The sequence below is a fragment of the Rhinolophus hipposideros genome (genome assembly GCF_964194185.1).
Source record: "Rhinolophus hipposideros genome assembly, chromosome: 2".
NCBI classification, from domain to species: domain Eukaryota; kingdom Metazoa; phylum Chordata; class Mammalia; order Chiroptera; family Rhinolophidae; genus Rhinolophus; species Rhinolophus hipposideros.
Genome location: NC_138048.1, coordinates 88,241,284 through 88,266,749, shown reverse-complemented (window position 1 = coordinate 88,266,749; position 25,466 = coordinate 88,241,284). Strand labels below are relative to the sequence as shown.

At 35.4% G+C, this 25,466-nt stretch overlaps 1 long non-coding RNA gene across 5 annotated transcripts in view; it reads right to left on the bottom strand.

Annotated features, from left to right (window-relative positions):
* Positions 1-25,466, bottom strand: part of LOC308488727 — a 521,148-nt gene that overhangs the window by 114,468 nt on the left and 381,214 nt on the right. For all 5 annotated transcript variants that reach the window (XR_013991939.1, XR_013991940.1, XR_013991941.1 and 2 more), the window contains one exon: positions 12,292-12,375. This is a non-coding gene — a long non-coding RNA (uncharacterized lncRNA). The remainder of the gene's footprint in view (positions 1-12,291; positions 12,376-25,466) is intronic.

The window sequence follows — 25,466 nt, the reverse complement described above, 5'->3', positions numbered from 1 at the left end:
TAGGGCAGGGCTTTCTTCAATAATCTCTATTTGAACAACAGGGGTGGAGTGGGCAGAGCATGAATCAACTATTCTCAATGCCAAATCATCCTCTGGGTTTAAAAGAAGGGTGTTTTCTCTCCCAGTCACAAGCATGTGCAATTACTTATCAAAAATAAAATATTAAAATTAATGAAAAAATTTCAGGACATCTGGGAAAGATTTTCAGATGATGAGCTGCAGGAACATATCACTTGAGAACCATGGACACAATTATATAAATAGGACAAAGAGCGCGATTTAAGCAAATTGCCAATGTTCACTGATTGTGCTTCTGCAGTATGCATCACACCCAGAGACAAATAAAACTTATTTAAAACAGCAGTATGTGAGGAATGTTGCTTATTTGATTTTTGCCAAACCAAGGCATACACATAGTTAACTGAATTTACCTATTGATGCCCACAGAAATTACCTATTTACCTCTAAGACATCTTTCATGGGTTCTTTAAACATAGGCTTTGGGAAAAACTAACAAATAAATACATAGAAATGACCAGACACCATATGTCATATCTTGCACCAGGGGTGAAGATGGAGTTATTTCAGTAGAGTAGTTTTGGCCGTATACAAGTCTCATCAGACTTTGAAAGTCATGTATTTCCCTTTTCCTTGGAAGGGCAAATGTATCAGATTGGGTTGAGTTTCAAGAAAAAACAACAGTGAGTTAAACCAGGAAGGGGTTTATTTATCTCATGCAACGACCCCATGGACAGGAAGGTAGGATGAGTACTGTGATTCAGTGTCGTCAAGGATCCAGATGTCCCCTGTATTCCTATTGAAATCAAGCCTACCATGTGGAAGTAATCCTCATGATTGCAAGATGGTTGTTTCTCCGGGCATCCATCTGGGAGGAAGGCAAGGGGAATAAGGGACCATCCCAGCAAGTTTCTCTCTCTGATGAAGCTTTCCAGGTAGCCCCCAACCAGATTCTTCAACTAAGTTTATCATAGGCCAGAATTCAGTCACATGACTGCCTCCATCTGCACCGGAGGCTGCCAAAGCAACGTTTTTATAGCTGGACATATTTTTACTCAACTGGAATGGCTGTTAAGAAAGGTGAAGAGGATATTGTGTAGGCACTGGGTAGTGGCTGTCACTGCTGGTAACTTCCACAGACATGATCTGCTGTCTTGATACTCCCTTCTCCCATCTAACATTCAAATCACACACACACACACACACACACACACACACACACCACTTCATTTTGCTCATATTCACCTCCTATGAACTTACTCAGTGGATCCTTTCCCTGAAAAGATAAGCATATTGTTCAAAGAACATAAGAACATAAGTGTTATTCATCCAGGTTTCTATGTCTCTAAATCAAGTAATGAGACATTTTGAGGTTCAACTTATTGCTTAATCAAAACTGAAATAAAGACTTCCTGACAGTCTTAACTAATCTTGCAGTGTTTTTCCAGAGTTAATCAAAGATTAATAGTCATTTCAATTGAGTCAAGAAACATTTCTTGACCATCAACAATGTGCTAGGTCCTATGTTAAAGTTACCAAGAAGAAAAGGACAAAGTGTGTCCCACTGGGGAACTCACTCTCTGATACAAAAAATAGGCATGTGAACATGTAACTACCATAGAGGAAGGTGTGAGTGCAAATTAGAGGACGGCACAGTGGAAGAATGTTTCTCTATTGGGGGAGGGGTACAGGGAGGACTCCTTCAAGATGTGATATCCAAGATGTCCAAGCTGGAAGTGTCAATGTCAGGATCAGTTCTCATGTTTGTTGATTTTCAGTATAATGTATTTCCCACAATCTAAAAATGGAAATTAAAAAGTGGCAACGAGAAATGTACCTTTGATAATATTTTTAAATCTACCTATGAATAAAGATACAACCCAAAATGTTGGTCTGAATTTTAATGAAATATTTAGACTGCTTTGGCTCACCCAAAATGCATTATGTTTTCTTCACAGTTTGTTATAAGTTTCCTAAATATGGAACATCTCACAATATACTTGTGCCTACTGAAAAACAAACAGCAAAGTAACTAATAACCCAGGAAACTGTTGTCCACAAAATATGTTATTTTCATGAGCTTGAGTAATACTTAAATTCCTGTTTGTTCTATATATTAAATATTTGAGAATAAGAGAGTAAATATTTTTAATTGACTATCATACAATAATGGTATAAACTGCATGTTGTAACATATAACAATGTAGTTGAACCTCTTGATGATCAAGTTACACACTCTTGAAGATATATATATATATAGTATATATACATATAGTGTATATATATCTATAGTGTATATATATATCTATAGTATATATATATATATATATATATATATATGTATATACACTATATATACACACACATACTCATTTTAGATTCTTTTGGGGGGTTGAATTTCATGGTAGTCCTTAATAATTGTGAACAAGGACACATTTCCCTTTATCCCAACAACTCCCCATTTTCATCATCATCTTTCTATTTAAGACACATTTCTGAAAATCAATCCTGTCTGCCTAGAAAAAGTTAACAATTGAAAAATATATCAAAGTGCTTTCAAATATTCTATATCTTTAATTCTCACAACATTCCTGAAAGGTTGCATGAGCCATTTTCATGGGTTTTGTGAACTTAGGAGGCTTGTCTAAAGTTATATAGCTACTAAGTGACAACGACAATAATCCTAGTTTTTAAACTCTCAAATCGGTGCTATATCTAATACTTCCCACAACACCCAACTAGGTCTTCTGGAGGTATACTCTTGCTTCACAATTACACTATATTTTCGATTACTGACACAGGTATTTTCTCTATTATCTCACCTAAAAATGAAGCATTTTTGCTAGGTATCCTTTTAAGTACCTTGCAGTTCAATCTCCCACTGTTTAAGTCTTCCTTCAATCAGGCTCCTTGAAAGTTCCTATTATTTTAAATATAATAATTCTTTTAATAATACAGGAATTTTTATTGAGCATCTATTTATGTTCCCAACATTCTACTAAGGATAAGGTAGATAAAATAAGCGTCAGTTTGTCTTTTAGGGAATGGCAGTTTATTTCACTAAATTAATATAAGCATCATAATGGCTAGAACTAACCATTGTATGCTAAATGCCTAGAACAGTGCCTGGCACTTAATATATTTTAGTAAGTATATACAGTCATACAAGTGAATTTTCAAGACTAGAAAGTGTATGATGGGTGAAACTGTGAAGGAACAAATGTAGACAATAAGATATATGTAGTGTATAAAAATGGAAAAAAAAATACAGTAAAATTCTAAGCCAATATACCCAAAGAGCATGCAGAGATCAGGGACATTCTGGGATAATTAATAATTCCTGGCAGGCTTTTGTAGCCAAAATGGAGAGAAGCCAAACCACTTTTGGTCTTGTGTATATCAAGAATCTTATCTTAACATCAACTTTGAGCTATTTACAAATTTTAGAACACTTTCCACAAACAATAGTATGTGCTTACAGGCATGAGAACAACAACTCAGCCTATCCATTTGTAAACATGAATGTAACTTCTTCTGAAGCAAGGGGAGGCTAGAAGAGAATGAGGCTCTGAAAAAAGGCAGAAAAACTTGCACAGTCAACTGAAAAGAAAGCAGATTAGAAATAACAGAACTATTCCTTTAACTTGGTGCAGGTTTCTGGGTTTGGGTAAATTGGAAATTACACTAAATCGCATTGTATATAATTAAAGTGACATTTGGTTTGAATACATACTGCGGATTTTATAAAAACTATTCATTGCTTTCATCTCTTACTGTGGGCTGAATCATTCTCTACCAATTCTTTGTTGTCATCAAATCGTCGTCTTTATGGGGCTTTTCAGAGATAGATGCTTAGTGCATACACACCTTGCCTGACTATTATGAGTGGGCATTCTCTGCAGGCTGATGTTACAATAGCTATAGCTTTAGCTAAAATTTACTGAATACATTCTCCATCATAGGCAGGGAAATAAACTGAGGCACAGAGGATTTCACAAGGTCCAATCACCAGTTTTGGAATTGATTCTGAGCTCAGGAGGTCTGGCTCTAGAGCTGGTACTCCAACCCCCTAACAGGGCACGTGTCTATCTGTATCTGTTGCTTATGATACAATTATAGCAAGTTCAGCTTCTGCATATGTAGTTTACCTTTTTGGTGGACTTTTCATGACATGGATTTAACTCTAGAATGATGTCCCCTGGCCATCCAATATGGATTGTTTTGTATCTTATAATGTCATCATGTTTTGTATGCCTAGGAAATATATTAGGTTGGTGCAAAAGTAACTGCAATTTTTGCAATTATTTTTAACCTTTTAAACTGCAATTACTTTTGCATCAACCTAATAATTTTAATACTAGCCTGAAATCATCAAGAAGGCAAAACTGAGAGAGGGGAAAAGTTCATATGATTATTTCAAAATTCCATCCTTGAAGGAGATATGATGGCAGGTGATTAATAAAAAAATCTAGTTAGCTTAATTTTCCAATCTTCCAGGAAAATTTTAGAGAAGTGAGAACCTAACAATAGTCACCCACACAAAATAGGCATGACCTTGTTAAATTACAAACACCGCTGATTAGGGATGATTCAGCTCTAGTGGTTCCCTATGGAAGAGAAAATGTGAATGAAATAGAAATTAAAAAGGCATAAGGAACGTGTGTTAGAGTAACGAGAGAGAGGGTTTTCAGAAGTCCTTAACCAAGATGTTCTCCAGGCCTGACCCTCCCTCACAATGGCTCCAAACATTGCTGTGCAACAGAATCATCTCATTAAAACATAGATTTCTGGGCCCCAGCCCCAGATTTTACTATTCAGTGGCTCTGAGGTGGGGCCCAAGAATATGCATTGCTAACAACTTCCCAGGTGATGCTCAACCTGCTAGTATCCATTCACTTTGAGAACCATTATTCTATAGCAAGTGTTCTCCATATAGTCTATACAATCATCAGGAACATTCTTTAAGATACCTACATTGTAAAATTATGCCTTTATAATTAGGATCTGAGTATATCCTAGGGAAAATGGCCAGAATGACTAAATCCTGAGTCATAGCAGAAAAAAAAAAAAGAACATTTACCAAAAAGTGTATCAGGTTTAGGAGCCACCAACAACCTGCCTGCCCATTCAGGGCTGCTCAACGAAGATTAAACAAAAAAGATACTAAGCAGACCAGAGATGACGCTCAACCTCGGCTCACACTGTCATCACTAAAACAGTGAGAGAGAACACCACTTCCATATTGATGACATTGTAGGTAGACCTACATATTAGCTAAAATTAGATACAAAATTTGACTCTATCCTATATAAAATGGTGAGTCTGGGAGATTGAAAAACTGAAACATGACCTATGAGGTCTGAATTTTAGGTAATAAAATATATATCAATCAGGACTCCCCCTTCTCCCCCCTGCCCCCCCGTTGAAAATGAAACTCAATTTCAATTCAGACCAGCTTCAGCCAAATGGAAAGCATATTGTCTCATTACCAGGAGTAAGTTGGAAAATTTATCCATGGTATCTACATGCTCAAACAATATTCCGAGATTTGGCCAACTTTCCCTGTTGCTCCTGAGACTGACCGTCATTTGTCAGAATTTAGTCTAATGTCCAACCGTGAACCAATGTCTGTGGCCTCAGGTGTACGGTTGGGTTGGACAGACACCCGAGACAGTCACCTTGGAAAAGGAGTAGCCTTGTTGAAAGTCCCAATTTCTCATCTAGTTTACCCCAATGTTCCACAGAAATATCATCATTTTTTCATATGATACCTGGACATGAGAAAGTTTGGGAAACATTGCTTTAGAAGATAAAGTAACACAGAATGGGAAATAGGCCAATTATTGCTACAATAATCCCAGCGAACAGAACTTCCACGTGTCTTAACGTCAAAATTGAGTGTATATAACCAACATCCCTAACTTTTACGCTGTTACCTGAGTTAGATAGATAATAAATCCCTTATAGAAGTGGCGTCTACATTCTCAGAAGAGGCAGGAGAGAGGGGAAAGTGGATAGAGAGGCCTGAGATAAGACCTGAGGCGCCTGCGCGATGCCCACTCCCTCATCCTCCCATCCCTACTTCAATCAGTGTGATTTGGGCTCTGTTTCTTTCTATTTTGCATGTAATCCTTGCTTGAGTTCAGGGTTCATTGGCTGAAAGAAGCTTGCAAAATGCCACCTTTAGAACAGGCTTAGACAGCTTAGAGGCTCCTCCATTGTAGTTATGCCAGCCTTCATTATAGTAACTCAGAAATATTCTTTCCTTAAAAAACCCAAGCTCAAGATAATATGAACTTTATACCTTATAGCCCCCTACTATGAGTGGTGCAGAGAATAAACTCTCTGGGACTGAATTTTTGATTTAGTTACAGTGCAATAGCTTACTTAGTTTGAAGGACATGGACTTAACTAAAGCTCAGAAATAAGCTCGTAGTCTTCCCCTTGCTCAGGAGCCCGAGCAGGGCATGGCATGGTTTGGGACAATTCTGGCAGTAGTCCAGTGAGAAAATATTGCATGCCAGGTTCACGCTCAATTATCTACAGTTTAAAAAGAAATGTTCTCTGAATTAAAAAAAAAAAAAAAATAAGGGAAAGAAAAACTCATACAAAGATAACCAACACAGCTTTTAGGAGAACTTCTAGGTTTTACGCACTTCATTGGGGAATCACACAAAGATAATTTTAAAAGCCAAGTTTTGAAGTGAGATGTACGGTTTTGGGTCTTCAACAAATTCTGACAAGATTTCACACACTGTCAGAGAGGTTCTTTTCTCTTGCCTGGCTTCCCTGTGGTGGGAGTGGGGACCGAGCCAATGCCCCAACCTCCTTACACTCAGGGAGCCACTTTGACCCAATTCCAGAAGCCCAAGGGCTGTCCTTAATTAGCATTGCAATTTATATTGCACAATTATGCAAATTGGGTACATAAACAAAATTATCCATTCAGTTTGGCTTTGCTACATGAGAAATGCAGAGAATAAAAGATAAAGAAAACAATACATTTGTTTTAATGTAATGCACCAGATCTTACTTTATCCATTCTTTTGTTTTCCTATTTTACCTTGCACTTCGTTTTTTTTTTTAATTTTCCTTTCTCCTATTTTATTTTTTCTTCTTTTTATGCTGTGTTTTCTTCTTTTATCTATGTTTAAGTCTTTTCCTTGAAAAATTTTCCATCTCATTAATTCTGCTGCAAGTGATTCGTAACTCTTCAGGCCATGTCTTTGTTTTCTGATAGCACTACTATCTCGACTGTCTAGAGTTTCCCTTTTCTTCTTGCTCCCAGATTCTCTCCTTTCTCCTGGTGTCCCTTACCATTTTACTCCATTTGCCTGTTAGTTTGACTTGCTTTTATACCTCTGTGATCCCAACATGCTTAGGATCCAATCGCTTTTACTAAGACAACTGAAAATAAGCATGGCAAATAACAGAGCTTGGAAGATAGGAAATTTAAGATACAAAGCCCAGTGAAATGGAACTGGAAGCCAGTGCCTACAAGCAATAGACAGTATTTAAGTTGATATCAACCACCTGGTAACCCATCAACAAATCAGCATAACAAAGATATTTTTCCTAACTGGGTGATAAGTCAAATTGAGCCAGCCCCTTTAAAAAGCCTTAACATTGTACAGAAGACCAGAAAATCTAAAATACCTAAAACTAGTGGAAAATATAACCTTCTAGATAAAGCTGGCTATGCAAGGACACTGGCTACTGTGCCTGACAATATATGGAGACTAACTGTTAAAGGGATTTATAAGAGAGGGGCTTGAACGGAATTGTGACAGAACAGAATTGTTCATTGCTTTATCTGCCCAGAACCACAGCTCCCAAGGGGACATGTGCCTTCTCCTGTTCCAGCCCTCTGGCTGTAGCAACAGCAGCCAAATTAAAATATAACCCAAGGGATACTAGACCCAACTTGGGCAAATCATAGCACCCTCCCTCTGGCTATAACTTGTTTCCACTTTGAATAACAATCAAATGCTTTCCCTTCCAGAACAGACTTTTAGTCCCTGTCTCCCTCTCTGACTCCCACTTCATCTCCTACATTTCTCCCATTCACTTACTAAGTTCTAGTCACCTTGGCTTCCTAATATACTCAGCTCACTGCTTTTGTATCTTTCATCCTCTCCTCCTGGAGTGATCTTGATGTTTCGATGGATGGTTTCTTCTTGTCATTTGAGTCTCTACTCAAATGTCATCTCTGAGAAATATGCTCTTATATCTCTACCTAATGTTGACCTCTATTCCATCACTTGTTATATATATGTATATATATGTATATATGTATATATATATATATATATATATATATACACACACACACATATATATGTATATATATAACCTTGCTTTAAGTTAGTGTCATTGAAAATTGGCTATGTATATATTTTGTACATGTATTTACCTCTCAGATACTTATATTTTATCTTATTTGTTGCCTATCTTTTCCCACTAAAATGTCCGATCTTGTCTATCTGATTCACCTCTGTATTCCCAGTACTCAGGGTGGTGTGAGACACATAAGGCATTCCAAGTTAATTTTGATTTAAGTGAATGAATTGATATTTGTTATAGAATGGGCAATGGCCTAAACCTGGCCAAAGGTTTCCATTCCCATGATTTGCGGGCTTTGTGATCAAAAGCAAGTCAAGTTCATGTTTTGGAGCATTGAGTGTTAGAACTAGGAGATATAAAGCTCACACAAACAGGTTTCCACCATGTGAGTCAAAGTGAGTACGCTAGTAGGGGGAGGGGGTAGATGGTGGGAGAGGGAACAAGTAAGGTGTAGTAAGAAGGGTTGAGGAGTACAGTGAATGAAAACCGAGAGTTTGGACAGTGTTTATTGCACGGTTTCTGGTGTTCCTGAGGCCCAGCTACATTCCTGCCTTTGGTTTCTATGAAAATCCTCAGGTTCCTTTCTATGATTTGTGCTTTTCCTTTAACTGTAAATTGGATTTCAATCCTCTGCAATCAATAAAAATAATATATAATAATGTTATGACATTGTGCTTAAGAACTTAAAGTTGGGTGCAAAATTAGGGTTTGAATCACAATGCTGCTATTTATTACCTGTATAATTGAGGACCGATTTCTTAATCTCTCCAAATTTTAGTTCCCTTATCTAAACATGAAGGGCAGTAATAGAATCTACCTGAAAGAGGCACTGGAATGATTAAATGTAATTATACATATAAATTTCTTAGGCAAAGTGCCTGATATATTAGCACATTCCTAATTAGGGAAGAAACTACAGCCTGGCTCCAGGATGAAAGTCTGCTTTCAAGTGGTATTTCAAACCACCCTCATTGATGTATCTTACTTCCTGCAGTATATCTTGCATTCTAGTGTTTTTTAGAATATTTTCTAAATTATTTTTATGATTAAATATGTTTAGAATTGGACTTCTTTACTTTCCTCTATGAACAATTATGCTCATGTCGTCTTTGATAGATCAGTTTCTGCTAGACATTTGGGTGGACCATTTGTGAATTACCAAAATATGTGGTGCTAAGAAATGGGAAAATTGATGATCTAGATTGATTCTCTTCAAGTGTAAGGTGGTAAGTGCTAGGTATCCAGACTATGAAGAGAAATGTAAGTTCACAGGATGAAATCCTGGAAGACAAACAACAGAAGCTTGCCTCTCCTAAGGCTCTTGGTTATTGCCTATTACAGGATGTGGGTTGTTACAATAAGAAGAATGAAACTATAAATAAACACGAAAGCTGGAGAGGGGTTTGGACTGGATCAACCTTTTTGAATGAGGCTTGAGATACCACTTTGCTGCTCCCATAGTATAGTCCTGTATCCTAATGTCCAGTCTACAAAGATCCCGTAAGTCAGTTCCACCCTCACCACATCAATAAACTGGAGGAGCCACAACTGGGATTGGGTGTGGGGGAGGGTGTGTGTGGGGAAGAGGCTGTTCTAAGACCAGTAAAACTAAAATGCAAGGAGTGAGGACAGTGGTAAGCAAGTGTAGCAGACAGTAAAATGCAGGTCTCTAGTAAGTTAACATGTATTTCTTAAAAATGTATCATATTAAAACAGTGTATCATATATGCCAAAAGTAAAATAAATAAAAATAAAAGGAATTTTTAAAAAGATTGTACTATTCGGCGTTAAGGAAAGATGATATAGGAGCATTTGTGACAACATGGATGGATCTTGAGAGAATAATGCTAAGTGAAATAAGTCAGACAGAAAAAGCAGAGAACCCTATGATTTCACTGATATGTGGTATATAAACCAAAAAGAACAAGACAAACAAATGAGAAACAAAAACTCATAGACACAGACAATAATTCAGTGGTTACCAGAGGGTAAGGGGGTGGGGGGTGGGTGATGAGGGTAAAGGGGATCAAATATATGGTGATGGAAGGAGAACTGACTCTGGGTGGTGAACACACAATGGGATTTATAGACGATGTAATACAGAAATGTACACCTGAAATCTATGTAAATTTACTAACAATTGTCACCCCGATAAAATTAATTAAAAAAAAAAGATTGTAACATGAAATTAAAAGTATAGAAATGAAAAGTTTCAAAAACTTACACACAATTTAATGATATCGATTAAAAATTGCTCATGTTTTTGAATACATTCCCTTACCTCAGCGAAAACTGAAATTCAGATTCTATTAAGTAGCAGGACTGGATCTCTAATGGGCTTGTAATTAATTCCCAGGTAATAGGGAGAGATTATGATGGAGTGGGGTTTATGACTAGAAAACTGAGTAATGTTTAACATAGTAGGTTAGATAGATTTAAAGAGATTGAACACTGTTTTTCTGATAAATTTTGGGTGTGGATTTGAGAGGAAAACTAGATTATAGATATTATATTTTCTGTTTACATTCAAATTACAGTATGTACAGAATTTTGTGACTCTTCTAATCCAGGAAAAACCAGGTAAAAATTTAATAAAAATATCTGATTCAAATTTTTACAAAAACATAAAATTATAAGAAATACACTTAAAAAACATGTATGGGCCCTGTAAAAATGCTTGAATCCCTGGAGAGACAGTATTGCTATATGATAAGGTCAAATATTGTAAATTGGTCATTGAAATCATTTACATATGGCTGAGATAAATGAAAGTATTGATGGATTATTGAATATTATCTTAATACACTATACAAATTATATTTGCTAGTATTTCATCAAGAAAATTGCAATTACTTTGTTAAACAATATTGCCCTTTATATAATTTTTCATTTCCTATTTGTTGTATTCTTTCTCAGTCCTATTCTTTTTTCACTCTTTGCAGAAAATTAGAGATTTTTCCTTTAAAAATTAAGTTCTGTGATTCATTTGTTGATTTTACATTTCTCCACTTCAATAAAATGTGTGTTGTTTCAGTCTCTAAGATTTGTCTCTTTGATTTGTAGTGTACTTAAGTCTTGAGATAAAGACTTGATTCAAATAGATATGAATCATATATATAAGTCATATATATGTATATAATTAAAACCTATGAATTTGTCTCTGAATGAGCTTTGACAACATACTTGTGTTGAAATGTGGTGCTGTAATATTAGATTTCTAAACAGTCTACAATTACAGTTTTATTTTCTGTTTTATCCCAATGGTTATTTAGGCAACTGGTTTGCTTATCTAATGTTAATTTGTTTGATTGTTTTTAATACTCTGGGGGGTATTTTTATGGAAAATGTATTTTTAGTACTATTAAATTGTAACCATATATGATTTCTGCAATTTCTGTTATTTACCATTTATTTGTTCTTGCCTAATACTGATCTGTTTTAGTAAATAAACCATAGATGCTTGAAAAAAATGTGTAGTTTTTGTTTAGAGGGTACAACATTTCATAGACATCAATTATTAACTTTTCCTTCTATTTTCTTGATTTTCATTATTCAAATTATCTGATGCTTCTCCAATGATTTTGTAGTTATATACCATGTTCACCTGTTTTATGAATATGCACTTCCCCCTAAAATGTCTACGTACATTCTTTATACCTTATACTTGTATTATTGTAAGAATGAAGGCACATAGTTGGCCCCTTCCCTTTAAGATGAATATTTTGTTACATATTGCCTTTTGCATTCCTCCCACTTCTCACTTCTCTTACATTCACATTCTTTCTAATCATCAATTGTAATCTATGTTTTAATACCAACTCATTGTTGTTTAATCTTTTTAAAAAAATGTTTAAGTGTCTTATTTTGCCAATGATTTTTACATTTGCATTCAATTTTCTAAGCATATTATCAACGATTAGGTAAGCTTACTTTTATGTTCGTTCACCACCGTGTTTTTCTGTCCTCACACGACGACTGACACATCATATGCTCTCGGGAATTCTGGTTAAGGAACTAATGCAGTGGAACAAGAGAGAAAAGAGCATGATCAAGTGAAACTTAAACTCCCATCCTAAGTGTTGCTTCTGTAAGTGCATGTTACCTGAACATATTACCAAGATTATGGTAAATCCATAGAGTGGATTTCACCCTGATAGCCCCATATCTTCTGTGGTCAAACACACACACATACACACTAATGGAAATGAACACTTTACTATTTCCCATATGCTAGTACTCTTGGAATGTGATATGCTTACATTAACTTCATTGTTATTAGTAGCTCTTTTATAAGATTCACCTGTAAGTAACTATAAACATTGGTCTCGAGCTTGGCTGCACATTGTAATCACATGGGGAGATTTTTAAAAGATCCTAATGGCCTAAGCTACCCACCAGCTCAATTAAATCCAAATCTCTCTGGTTGAGATCCAGGCGTATCTCCTAAAGCTCCTCATGTAACTGCAGAGTAAAGCCAAGTATGAGAACGGAGGAGAGTCAACAGAGTCTGAACTCAGTCTAGTTATGCCTGTGGATATAATGTGTCATGAGGGGTCTCTGGTCCCGCTCCTGCACAAGAATGCAGGATATGGTGAGGCCAAAAAGGAACAAACAGAGCCATCAATAGGGGAGTCATACCACTATATTCTTGATGGCGGCTGGTCAAGAAACAAAAACAAACATCCGCTAATACCCAACGAGGGGTCTTCCTGCACCCCAGTCTCACTGGCAGCCAGACAAGACACGGGAAGTATGATCAACACAATCTGCAATCCGCTGTCTGCTTCTCTGCCAACCAAACCAACCCCCTAGTTTAGCCACAGCAGTTATATTAGTGGCTAATCGCTAACCGGTAACAGCTGATGGCCAACGAGTCACAGCTGATGGCCATCTACTACCCGAGCCAGCACCTTTCCACGTGAGGCCTAGAGCCTGCTCTCTGGGATTCTGTCCCCACATTATGCCACATAAGGAAAAGCTTTTCTGGATTCTTACAAAATGACCTAGGGAAACAGAGCTTTCTTCTGGATTAAGATAAGCACATCAAAATGATTGAAAAGCACTTGTATCATTGTTTTATCATTTTTTAATATGCAGATGAATGTAGTGCCCAGTTCTGTTTTGGGGTGAGAGTAGAGACAACAATAGGGTTTTTCAGAGTTCGTCAGCTCAGTTAAAACCAACATGTAAAAACAGATTATAGCCCAATTTTGCAAGACTAAGAACTCTGTCCATTTCATAAATATGGCTTGGGCTGTCTTACACAAGAAAATTTGAAGTTATAACTGGTATTGAAGTCCTGAAATCTTTTCCTTTATCTTTGGTATATTACCACATATATGCTCCCTGATTTTATGGAACTTCAGACATTTGAGTTCATAATAAGGATCAGATTTTGAAGGATACCGGAATAGAGTCAAGGAAATATTCCCTCTGGAAATGCACTTTGAATATCAATTGTTGCCCTAACAATTATCATGCTTGACTTGAGAGAAGAAACAGGTAAAAATCAAAACAAAACTCATATGCGAACTTTAGGTGGCATTTTATTATATGCATTTTTCTAAACACACTGTTAGGGAATAAATCAGCAAAAGTTATAGTTATCTCAATAAAGGGAGGCAACTTGCTGTTTTATATAGGATAATCATTAGATTGCTACTTTTTTAATTTAAAATTTGTTTGACAGTATCAATTCATTTATTATTTTTTCTTCCAGTTTAGTGAGGTATAATTGACAAACTTATATATATATTTAATGTATACAATGTGAAGATTTGATATACTCGTATGTATACATTGTAAAATAACCATAATTAAGTTAACACATCCATCACCTCACATATTTACCATTTGTGTGTGTGTGTGTGTGTGTGTGTGTCATGAGAACACTTAAGATCTATACTTTATCGAAAATTTCAAATATACAATACAGTATTAACTATAGTCATCATGCTGTATATTAGAATTAATCAATTAAGCAGTTTACATACTCGAATGTTTTAGGAAAGAGATAATGTCTCTTTACAGATAAGAGTGAGCTAATTTAGCTCACATACAACTCAAACATTATTTCTGGCCTCTCCCCTGCTAGGTAATATCTATTCATTTTATTGTTTATGTTGCCGTTTATAAATATGTTGTTAAAATATGCATAATGCACTTGTCAGGCAGATAGCCTAAGTTATATTTTAAGGATCGCTTTCTTTGTATTGAATCTGGGTTTCCCAAGATATACAGCTTGATTGAAAATAACAAGCAGAATATAGGATACTTGGACACTCATCTTACAGAAAAAATAATCAAGAAGACAATGTGAGTGAAGTGTCTTCTACAATGACCTTCACTTAGTCCAGTGGCTCTCAAATAGGAACTGGACCTGCAGCATCAGTGTCACTTGGGAACTGGACGATGTCATTCTGAGGCACCACTCAGCTTACTGAATTAGAAACTCAGGTCTGTGTTTTAACAAACCCTCTGTGTGCTTCTGCTACACTCTAAAGTTGGAGAATCTCTAACATGGTAGAAGTGCCAAAGAAAAGGTAATAGAATAAACATAAAACAATAAAGCCTATGACTCTTCCACTGCCTTTTAATTTTGTTTAGAAAATGATCTATCTGCATTAAAAGATAATGTTTTCCCAAGAAGTTCATTTTTAATCTACAGTAGAATTAATCAGGGTACCTAATCTATTTTTGCATTACCTGTCAAAAATTCATGACTGGTTTTTAATATCTCTCAGTGTACACTTAAGTGATCATTAATTCCTTACATTTGCATTCAAAAATTCTTTCAAGCAACAGTGTTAGATTTCACTTGTGCTTTACTTACCTCATTGAGATAATGTTACTATAATGATCTCACTTATATGTTGCATAATTAGATCTAATATCTCTCTAATGAGATACACTATGTTATTTGGAACCAGCTGCCCTATCATAGATAGCAAAGGATACCCTGTGCTAAATTTTCCAAGACATTTAATAAATGGTCATTCCATACAAATTATTTTTTCCTTCTTTCTTTCAAAATCTAGTTGTTTCTTGGTGGATATTAATATTCACAATAACTCAAAGGATTAAGGGTATCAGTCTGGCTTTGTCATGAAACATAACAATTATTTGCTGGGAGAGTAAAGACTCACTGTGTTATCAAGAAAAAAAACAGTTAAGTGAGAATGTAGATCAGTTTGCTCTCACGTTCTTGCATGTATACATTCACAACATATGTTAAAATTTTATGATATTACAGTTTAAGAAAGAACCTCTTTTATATGAAGAATAAATGTATTTATTAAGGAAGAGCTACGTGTCAGCTTAAGAATGTCGTAGTCCGTTTTTTTCAGTAACTGCTTATGTATGTTTAATAAATATGAGATGGAAATAAGTACATATATATCTGTGGGGGTTGCTTCATTGGTTATTCATTCATACAAAAATACTTATGTGAATTGTTAATATAGACAAATGAATCCACAATAGACATGTGTAGACATATAAGGTGAACTGCATGGAGGCACAGTCACTAGTTAATATTCAATGGTATTCTCATCTCTCTGCTGAATATAAATACATAACTATTTATCTGAACTGTATTTGCTGGTGAACGAAACCAGAGCATGCAGCATTTTATGAAAGTGTGGTGAATTAATGGCTAAGATTACCTCACTTCCCTCCAGCCTGAACAGAAGAGGAAATGAAGGGAGACAAACTGAACTGGGATTCGCAGGGACTCCCTTGATTCTGCCTGTCACTGTTTTAAGCCAGCTCAAGGCCTCAGGGGAGTCTGGCTGTTTGAGCCTTCCTCAGCCAGCCAGACGGTAACGGCCCACTGCTTTTACTCATTACCCCGAATGTAACGCACTAAATTTAACAAGTAACACACTCAGCGGGAATTTATTGGCCTTTTGCAGCATGATTGCAAAGTAGAATATGGATATGGATTCCAATTACTGTTGACACCCAGATCAGAAGAACAAAGCCTGTATATAATCATTAATCAAAGTTGATATTTTAGAGAAATGAAAATAAGTAAGTAAATAAATAAATGTATCTATACTATTTGAAGCAAATGTTCTCAGGTTGAAAGAACTCTCCCTGGTTACACAATAGAAGTATTCCAATTAAATATAGGAATAATAAAATTGCAACCCATAGAGGCAAAGTGATCCTATAAAGCAACATTTTTTTGCATTAAAAGAGCTGTGTGGAGTAAATGTACAGTAGAGAGAAAGCTAAAAAATTCCTAACATAGACTCATGTGAAATATGTAAATGCATGGTCAAATGAAAGCAATCTTTAAATAACAATTTGATATTTTAATTAGAAAAATAATCTACTTAACATTGTTATTGCAGGTAATAAATATAGATCCATTAAAATGTATATATATGTGTATATATACATATATATGTTTACAGTTTCATATCTATAATACTGTTGTTTTGTAATCATGAAAATTACGTATTGTTGGCATATGAACAGCTATGATAAATTTCAAAGTTTTTGGATTGCAAGAAGAAAATGGGAGAAGGAGCTAGAATTTTTACTCACATTGGGCAAAAGTTTGTTTTATTTCTAAAGGCCACAGGAACACAATAAGTGTAAAGGCATAATAGAGAAAACATGATTTTATTTTACCAGACTCTGTGTGAATGAAATATATGCAGCCCTGGGAAAGGCTGGAACCCTTACATTACACAGCATCATATCCTGGCTTTAATAATTACTAGTTTGCTGACCTTGAGCCACTAATTTAAACTCTCTTAGCCTGTTTCCTCAATTGTAAAACAGGGATAATTATAGTAGCTGACTCTGTTGTTATATTGACAATACTGTATTATATACCTCAAAGTTGCTAAGAAACTAGACGTTAAATGTTCTCACCACAAAAAAAGAAATGACAATTATGGGATATGACGGAGGTATTAGCCAAGGTGGTAATCACATTGCAATATATAAGTGTATATAAGTGTATCAAATCAACACCTTGTACACCTTAAGCTTACACAATGTTATATGTCAATAAAATAATTCTGGTAAATTATTTAATATAGTTCTAACACTCAATAAATATTAGCGAATTTTATGTTATTTTGTATTATTTTAATCTATTCAGTATTGAAAATCATTAAACCAGAAAACAAATATCATCATAATCTTTCTTTTCCACCTGGATATGTTTCAATACAAATTTGAACTCAAATATTTTGATGGAAAGGAGGGACATTTTATTCCCCTACTGATTAGTTTGGACGTGAGAGTGCTAATTATATGGCAAAGTCTTGTCTTGTACCTGTGTGAAGTGAAAATGCATTTCTGATACTCAGCATGCTAAGGTGTAACATAAGTCTAAAGATACCTGGCTTTGAAGGCATATGCTAAAACATACATATATATATATTTCTATACAACTCATCACATGGCTTGGTAGCTCCAAATATGGAGATTTTTTATTAAGATTATTTATTACAAAGGTCTATAGATGGACCTTTGTATTTAGTCATCACTACAGTTCCACTTGGTAGGTTTCATTGTCATTTCCATTACTTTAGCAAATGAAATGAAGGATGCGACATTTTAACTGGTCTTTACAAGACCACAGAGTTAATAGTAAAAACCTTATTCACTTTAGGTCAGTGACTATAAGTCAGTGTTCTTTCTGCTGTGGTAACTTCCCTCAACAAGTGAGAAGATCAAAGTGGATCACTGACAAAATGTGTGTGTGTGTGTGTGTGTGTGTGTGTGTGTGTGTGTGTGTAAAAGCCATGTGCTCTTGATAGTTGGTGCATATTTGGGTTTTAAACAGACAGTGGGTGGGTGAAAATCATCTATGTAGTGCCCTGGTTTTCTCTTTCCTACGAATGTCATGCAACTTACCTATTTAAAGCCTTAAATAATTGGAATACTGAAACAAAATTATCTTCAGAAGTAGAAAGAAGTACTTCTATCTCAATGTCACCATTGATGTTCTCAGATCAGTCTCCATGAAGCCCGTAAAGCCAAAGGAAACAGTTAAGTAACACGAAGTCAATCAACCTGCCAGGAGTCCCAGCATAACAATGAAATGAGAACTTAAACTGAAAAATTTAACCAAAACTACAAATCAAGTATATTATATGTATGTCGATTTTTATCATTGAATTTTGTCACTACTCCAGAAAAATTTTTATTCCACAACACGTAGGAGCCACATGTAAAAACTGGTCAAATAACTTTCAGATATGAATCAGAGAAACATGAATAATATACGACTTTTAAAAATTAAGGAAGAAGAAATTAAATCAAATCATACTTTACATAAGCGTGAGTAAATGCTTATATTGAAAGAAATTCATTTATTCTTTCATTCACTCTTTTGTTCAACAATGATATGTTGACTGCCTCTGCTTGGGCAGTTGTGTGTTAGCACTGAGGATATAGCACTGATTCAGATGGACAAGGTCACTACCCATGTAATAGTAAAGAAAGATATGAAACAATCATATAATTACAATTTTAATGAGGATGTTGACTGCAACAGAAGCCTATTAGGATTCAAATCTGTTCTTGGGCAAGGGGTCAAAAGGTCTTATTAGAAAATAACTTCACATGTGCTAATTCACTCAGTCCTACAACCCAATGAGAGCAGTACTGCTACAATCATCCCATTCACAAATTAAGAAACTGAGGGGGAAATAGACACTAAATATCTTAACAAATCACACAGCCAGTAAGGAATAAATCCAAGATTCAAACCCAGGCCATCTGGTTTCATATTCTGCTCTTAACCACTGTGTTGTAGAAGCTCATGTGCATTTGTGAGGGGATAATGAAAACACACTGAAGATAGAAAGAAAGGCATGCGGGAAGAATCTGCAATAGAGAAGTTCTCGGTGCTCTACATACGAGCAGCCAGCTCTGTCCAACAGAAATGTGAGTTGACATATGTAATTTAAAATTTTTTAGTAGCCATGTTAAGAAAAAGTAAAAAGAAAACAGGTGGGTACAGTACTCTGGAAAGATGATTTGGCAGTTTCTTATGAAACTAAACAGGCAAATACCATATGACCCAGCAATTGGACTCAAGTATTTACCCCAGATAAATGAAAACATATGTCCACACAAAAACCTGTACGGAAATGTTTATGGCAGCTTTATTCATAATAGCAAAAGCTAGAACCAAGCCAGGTGTCCTTCACTGGATAAGCAGTTAAACAAAGTGCAGTATATCCGTAGCATGGAATGCTATTCAGCAATAAAGAAGAATGAACTATTGATATATTCAGTGGCTCATATCAATCTTCAGAGAATCATGCTAAAGGAAGAAAGCCAGTTCCCAAAAGATACACTCTGTATGATTTCATTTCCTTAACATTCTTGACATGACAAAATTACATAAACGAAAAATAGACTAATGGTTGCTAGAGCTTAGGGCCAGGGAGGGATGGGGCACAGGAATGGGTGCATGTGGTTAAAAAGCACAGCACAAGGGATCTTTGTGCAGAAGGAACTGTTCCCAATTTTGATGTAATGGTGGAAACATGTACCTATTTGATACATATGTGATAAAAAAAAGTGCATAGAACTAGACACACCGCACACACACACACACACACACACACACACTAAAAAGGTTAATTAGAAGATTAAGCTTATTTTATTCTACTTAACTCAATGTATCCAAAATGTTTTCAACATATTAAACAATATAAAAATTATTAAAATTTTTAATCTTTTTTTCATGCTGTCCATTTGAACTGGCTACATTTCAAGTTCTCAGTAGCCACATGTGGCTAGTGGCTACCATCCTGAGCAGTACATGTGTAGGGAAGACAGAGAGAGGAAGTGGAGACAGGTAGGCAAGGGTCAGGTTACAGAGAGAGCACTTGTAACAAAATGGCCTACAGAGCCCAATGTTCAGACAATCTACTATGTTTTCCTCAGCCACCCTGGAGTCCTTGCTGCTCCTGGAACATGCCAAACATGCTCCGACATCAGGAACCTTGGTCTTTCTGTTTTCTCTGCCTGGCGCCCTCCTCCCAGGATATCTCTCTGACTTGCTCGCACACTAAGAATTGTCTCTGTTCAGCTCTCTGTCACATGGTCTTTCCTGACTTACTTATATAAAAGAGCAAATTCCACTCTTCGACACTATCACTTATTACACACTTCAATTTTCTTGACAGTACTTACACCGTCTGACATTCTATATATTTACTTACTTGCTTATTGTCATTTTCCAACAGGGCCTGGAACAGTGCTTGGCACACAGAATACATCCAATGAATACTTACTGAATGAATTGTTTGATGAATAAATTAATTGTGTTTAATTCCTTCAAAGTTCTCAAATGAACTGCCTGACTCAAATAAAATCTACGATTATCTTGAATTCAAAAACGGACATAATAAATTTCAGAAATTGGGTAAAGCCTTCTGAGGTTTTAAAGTACAAAGCACAGAAGCAATCTCTTTATATCCCAGTAAGATCAATGTTATATTTTTAATAAAAAGATTAAGCTTCTGGCTAAACATTTTTTTCTTTACCATTGCCAGTTATTTTAGGGAACTCATTTCTGACAAGATCATTTTATTTATATTTTGTTCCTATATTTATCATAAATTTATTTACGTCATGTTGCAAAATTCACTTTTCTACCAAGTAATTCATGCAGAAATTCTGAATAATGGTAATCACTGTTGCTAAAAGTGTTATCAAAGCCCTCCTAGTACTCTGGGTCTTTCCCGATATATCAGCTTCTTAGAGAAGCATTATTATTAGGAGCAGCAACTCCAATCAGAATTTCTTTCTCTCTTTTATTTCCATTACTGCACCCAATATGTACCTTAATTCAACATCTATTTATATCAAAGGTATTTATGAAAATGTTCTCACTCCAGGAAGGCAGAAACTGTCTTTTTCTCTCTCGGTCACTAGCATAGTGCTTTACACTTTCCAGCTGGACTTAGATAAATATGTGATAAGTTGAGTGAATTCTGTTTTGTTATATAATAATATATGCAAAGGTCTAGTCTAGAGGACTTGGTAGGCAAACGATGTATAAGATATTTCTCAAACACAAATTCATATCATTCAGTATTGTTTTCAGGAAAGAACTTATATTCATCAAATTCCTATGATACATTAAAGATTTCCATGTGACCTCATTTAGTCCCCACAATATATGGAATATTATTACCCACTCTGTGTCTAGGAGGAGATAGAAGCTTAGAAAGAACATGTAACTTTTAGAAGGTCTAATGGCTGTTAAATGTCAGGATTCTCCCTGTCTGCCTGATACTCATGTCCAAAGTATTATTTCACACTTTACAGTAGGGGTCAAATTCTTCAATAAAGAGATAACTTCTGGAGACAAGTGATACGAGGTACATATTTTGTTACCAAATTTACCTAAAGTTTCTGGTACATATTTTGTTACCAAGTTTACCCAAAAGAGGACGTTGGTAAATTAGTGATTATCTAGAGAAATGCAACCAAGATATGTTGAGTTTCTAAAACTATATTTCATGTAAAATAAAGGAATTGGAATGTTTTATCCAAGAAAATAGTAATGATACTGAATAGTAAGGAATTTGGTGTCACCCAAACAGAGGTCTGGCTTTTGTACTTCGTTCCTGGGAGGTAACCCCCAAACACTTGGAATTCCCACATGCTTGTATCTGTTATTCATAGGCAACACTTTGGACAACCTGGTAAATCAATCAATCCGTCATGCCTAGGTAATAAAGTGCCAATAAAAACTCTGGATGTTGAAGCTCATGTGCACTTCCTCTGTTGGCATTCTCCGTGTGTATCGTCACACATCAATACTAGAGGGGGAACAGGTTCGGAAAGTAACGGAAGCCTTACATTTGGAACCCTCCCAGACTATGCACTGTGTCTCTTCCTTTGGCTGAGTTTTGATATTATAATACTTTGAATGTCTGAGATCTGTGATAACTGAAACTGTAAGTATAGTAGGTTTCAGTTAGTTGTGTGAGTCTTTTCAGTGAATAATCAAACTTGAGGATGGATTTGAGAAACCCTGAACTTGCAGTTGGCATCAGAAGGGAGGGTGGTCTTGTATGCACTCTTCCCTTTAACTTTGTAGTTGGATGCTAATTCCTTATATTTGGGCTCAAAAATCTTGGACAGACTTGGTGGTCTGGAAGACTATATGCTTAGCTCTCTGTAGATGTATAATAATACAATAATTTTAGATACCTTGAAAATGTATTATAGAATATTAAAAATTTGTGGGGAAGAGGGGCATGAAAACAGATCTCAGACATTCAAAGTATTATTGTGTAGTCATATTTGGTATTGTTTCAGAGACAAAATTTGGCTCAAATAAGAACTTTCTAAAAAAAAAATGGAGCTAGTCAAATATATCATTAGCTGTCTACGAAAATAGTAAGTGTCCCACCTTTGAAAATGTTGTGCTAGTGTAGAATGTCATAAGCCCTATGTATTGCTAAGGGATTCCGGCATCAGAGGAAACCATGGGTGATTTTTAAGATATCTTCAAACTCTAAGATTCTGCTATTTTATGGTCTCTATTTCTTAAAAATAGCAGCTAATATGCCAAGCTTACATGTTTAATGGGCAAGGTCTTTAATTTGACTCTTAAACAGATTTGCTAATTTTGTTTTGCTTAAAAAATACCAGAAAAAAGTGCTCCAAGAGAGAACTTTAAATTTATGTAGTGCTGGCTCATATCTTCCCATATAAGTTTTTGTAATTTCAGGGAAAATGAGGAATACTTACTTTCAAATGTTAATAGAAAGTATACCTTCTCTGAAAAACTATTTTATCATCAATACAGACTTTTAACAATGTACCATAAAAATTGGTATTCTGTTACAAATCAAATTATAGACAAGCCTTTTCAAATAAATCATAAATGAATACAAATAAAATCTAAAATTGTCACACAAGAACATAAACTACATACTTAACAACAACTTGAATTTAATGCAAAATATATTTACTTGCATTTCACAAAAACATTTTTCACATTATAATATACCACTAAATGTTGTCACATCAACAGTTCATGAAATATACCTTCTGAACTTTCCTGTATACTCAACTGAATCTTAAGTTCTTGAGTAAAACTCTCGAGTATGGGTTTTATTGAACCAATAAAAACTAACTTGTTCTTTGGTATAAGTTGCATTTCACGCACTTCTGTTACTAGTCTAATCAGCACAGAGCACTGTCAGCACAGAGCCAGCAACACAAAGCACCTTACTCAAGAGAGTTAATTTCATAGACCTGATATGTTATGACATATGGAATAAAATAATCAAAATCCCACCATATGAAAAGTATAATAATCCTTGGTCCAACACTGCCCAGAGTATTTTATTGCTACTTCTCTGTAGAGATTATAAGGTTGGGGTTGCCTCTTGTCTATGTTCATAATAATCTCATCAGTTTGCTTAGGCTCAGCTTGCCCCAAGTTCCTAATTGTGACAAGAAAGGTTTTACATGAAATAATAATTTAAAAAGTACATATTAGATTAAGGAGCTTAGTTAAAACAAACAAAAAAATTCTTTTAAAAGATGTAAGATGTGTGATATAAGAAAGCAATATGTCTATATTCTTACTTTGGGGACAAAGCCATAGGAAGAATGGGAAGTATCAGAAGTGGGTCATAGACTCCCACATTTCATTTTGTAGATTTATGTAACTTCCTGAAAAAACTTCTCCGATACTTGATATGGAATGAAAAGAGATTCAGGGAATCTTACAACTTGAAGAGAACTCATTAAGGTAATGTAGTTCTCAGTTTAAGACATTCTCCAACAGTTTCAAAATAGAATATGGGTCTAATTTTAGTGATGTATTATTGAATAATTGGAATATTTTATACATGATACCACAGCTTTGAACTTTACAAAAGCAGCCACACAAATGGAAAACTAACTATAACTTATTTATATCCACTAAATATATAGTGGAAAGATATACCCTCTTCATATCTGGCAAGGGATATGAGATTAGAGTTTTGTCAAAATGAGCTAATTATAAATTAAAACCTCCCAATTTTCCAGTTTTTTTTTTTTTTTTAATAAGAGGAATCAAAAAGACAACCATAGAGGTGGCTATTTAAAAAGCCACAAATTTCTGAAAGTCCATGAACAATATATACTTTTCAGTCCCAATGATAAATACACACATACTTCTGTTTTTAAAAGACAATTGACATTTCATACCATGTCTTCATATTTTTATCTCAACTCTGTATTCCAGTATAGTGACCGGAATGCACCATCTCCTGGAAGTAGGCTGGAATGGTTTACATGCTCCACCCCAAGGCAACTCATGCGTTGAATTGTCCCTGTAATTGAGGGCATATTGGTCCTCCCTACAGTTCTTATAAGGTTAACATAACAGTCAACACAATACAATTTTACTAGTACAATATTACTCATTCTTTTCTGAGCATAACCTAGGATCATTTTAGATTAAGAAGGTCTGAATAGAACCTTGTGCTTGTTCAAAGCTACTTCGGCTGGAATTTCTCCACAATTTAATTCAGTTTCAGACATATGAATGGGATGATCCAGAGTTTTATATGTAGTATGGCAATGGTGCTCAGACTAGGTCAGTTGGTGGAATCACTGAAGATGAAGGCACTCCTTTTGTAACATCATGAAATAATGACATAATGAATTCTAACATGAGTTTGACATATGTGATTCCCAGATGATGCAGCCATGATACATACAGTTGACCCTTGAACGACAGAGGTCAGACCTGCATAGGTCCACTTATGTGCAGATTTTGTTCAATAAATACAGAGTGGGTCTTGTGTAATCCCGGGTTTGGGTTTTGCATGCTCTCATTCAACAAACTGCAAATAGAAAACAGTATTTTCAAACCGCAGTTGGGAATTCAAGGATGTGGAAGGCCAACTGCGTGCATTCTTCTAGGCTATATTATGTAACAGACTTGAGCTTCTGAGGTGTTTGGTATCCGCTGGGTTCCTGGAACAAAACATCCATGGATACTGAGGGACAGCTGTCATTATGTGTTTAGGGAGTCAAAAGATATGCACAGATTTTCAACTGTGTAGGGGTCAGAACCCAACTCTGCATCGTTCAAGGATCAACTG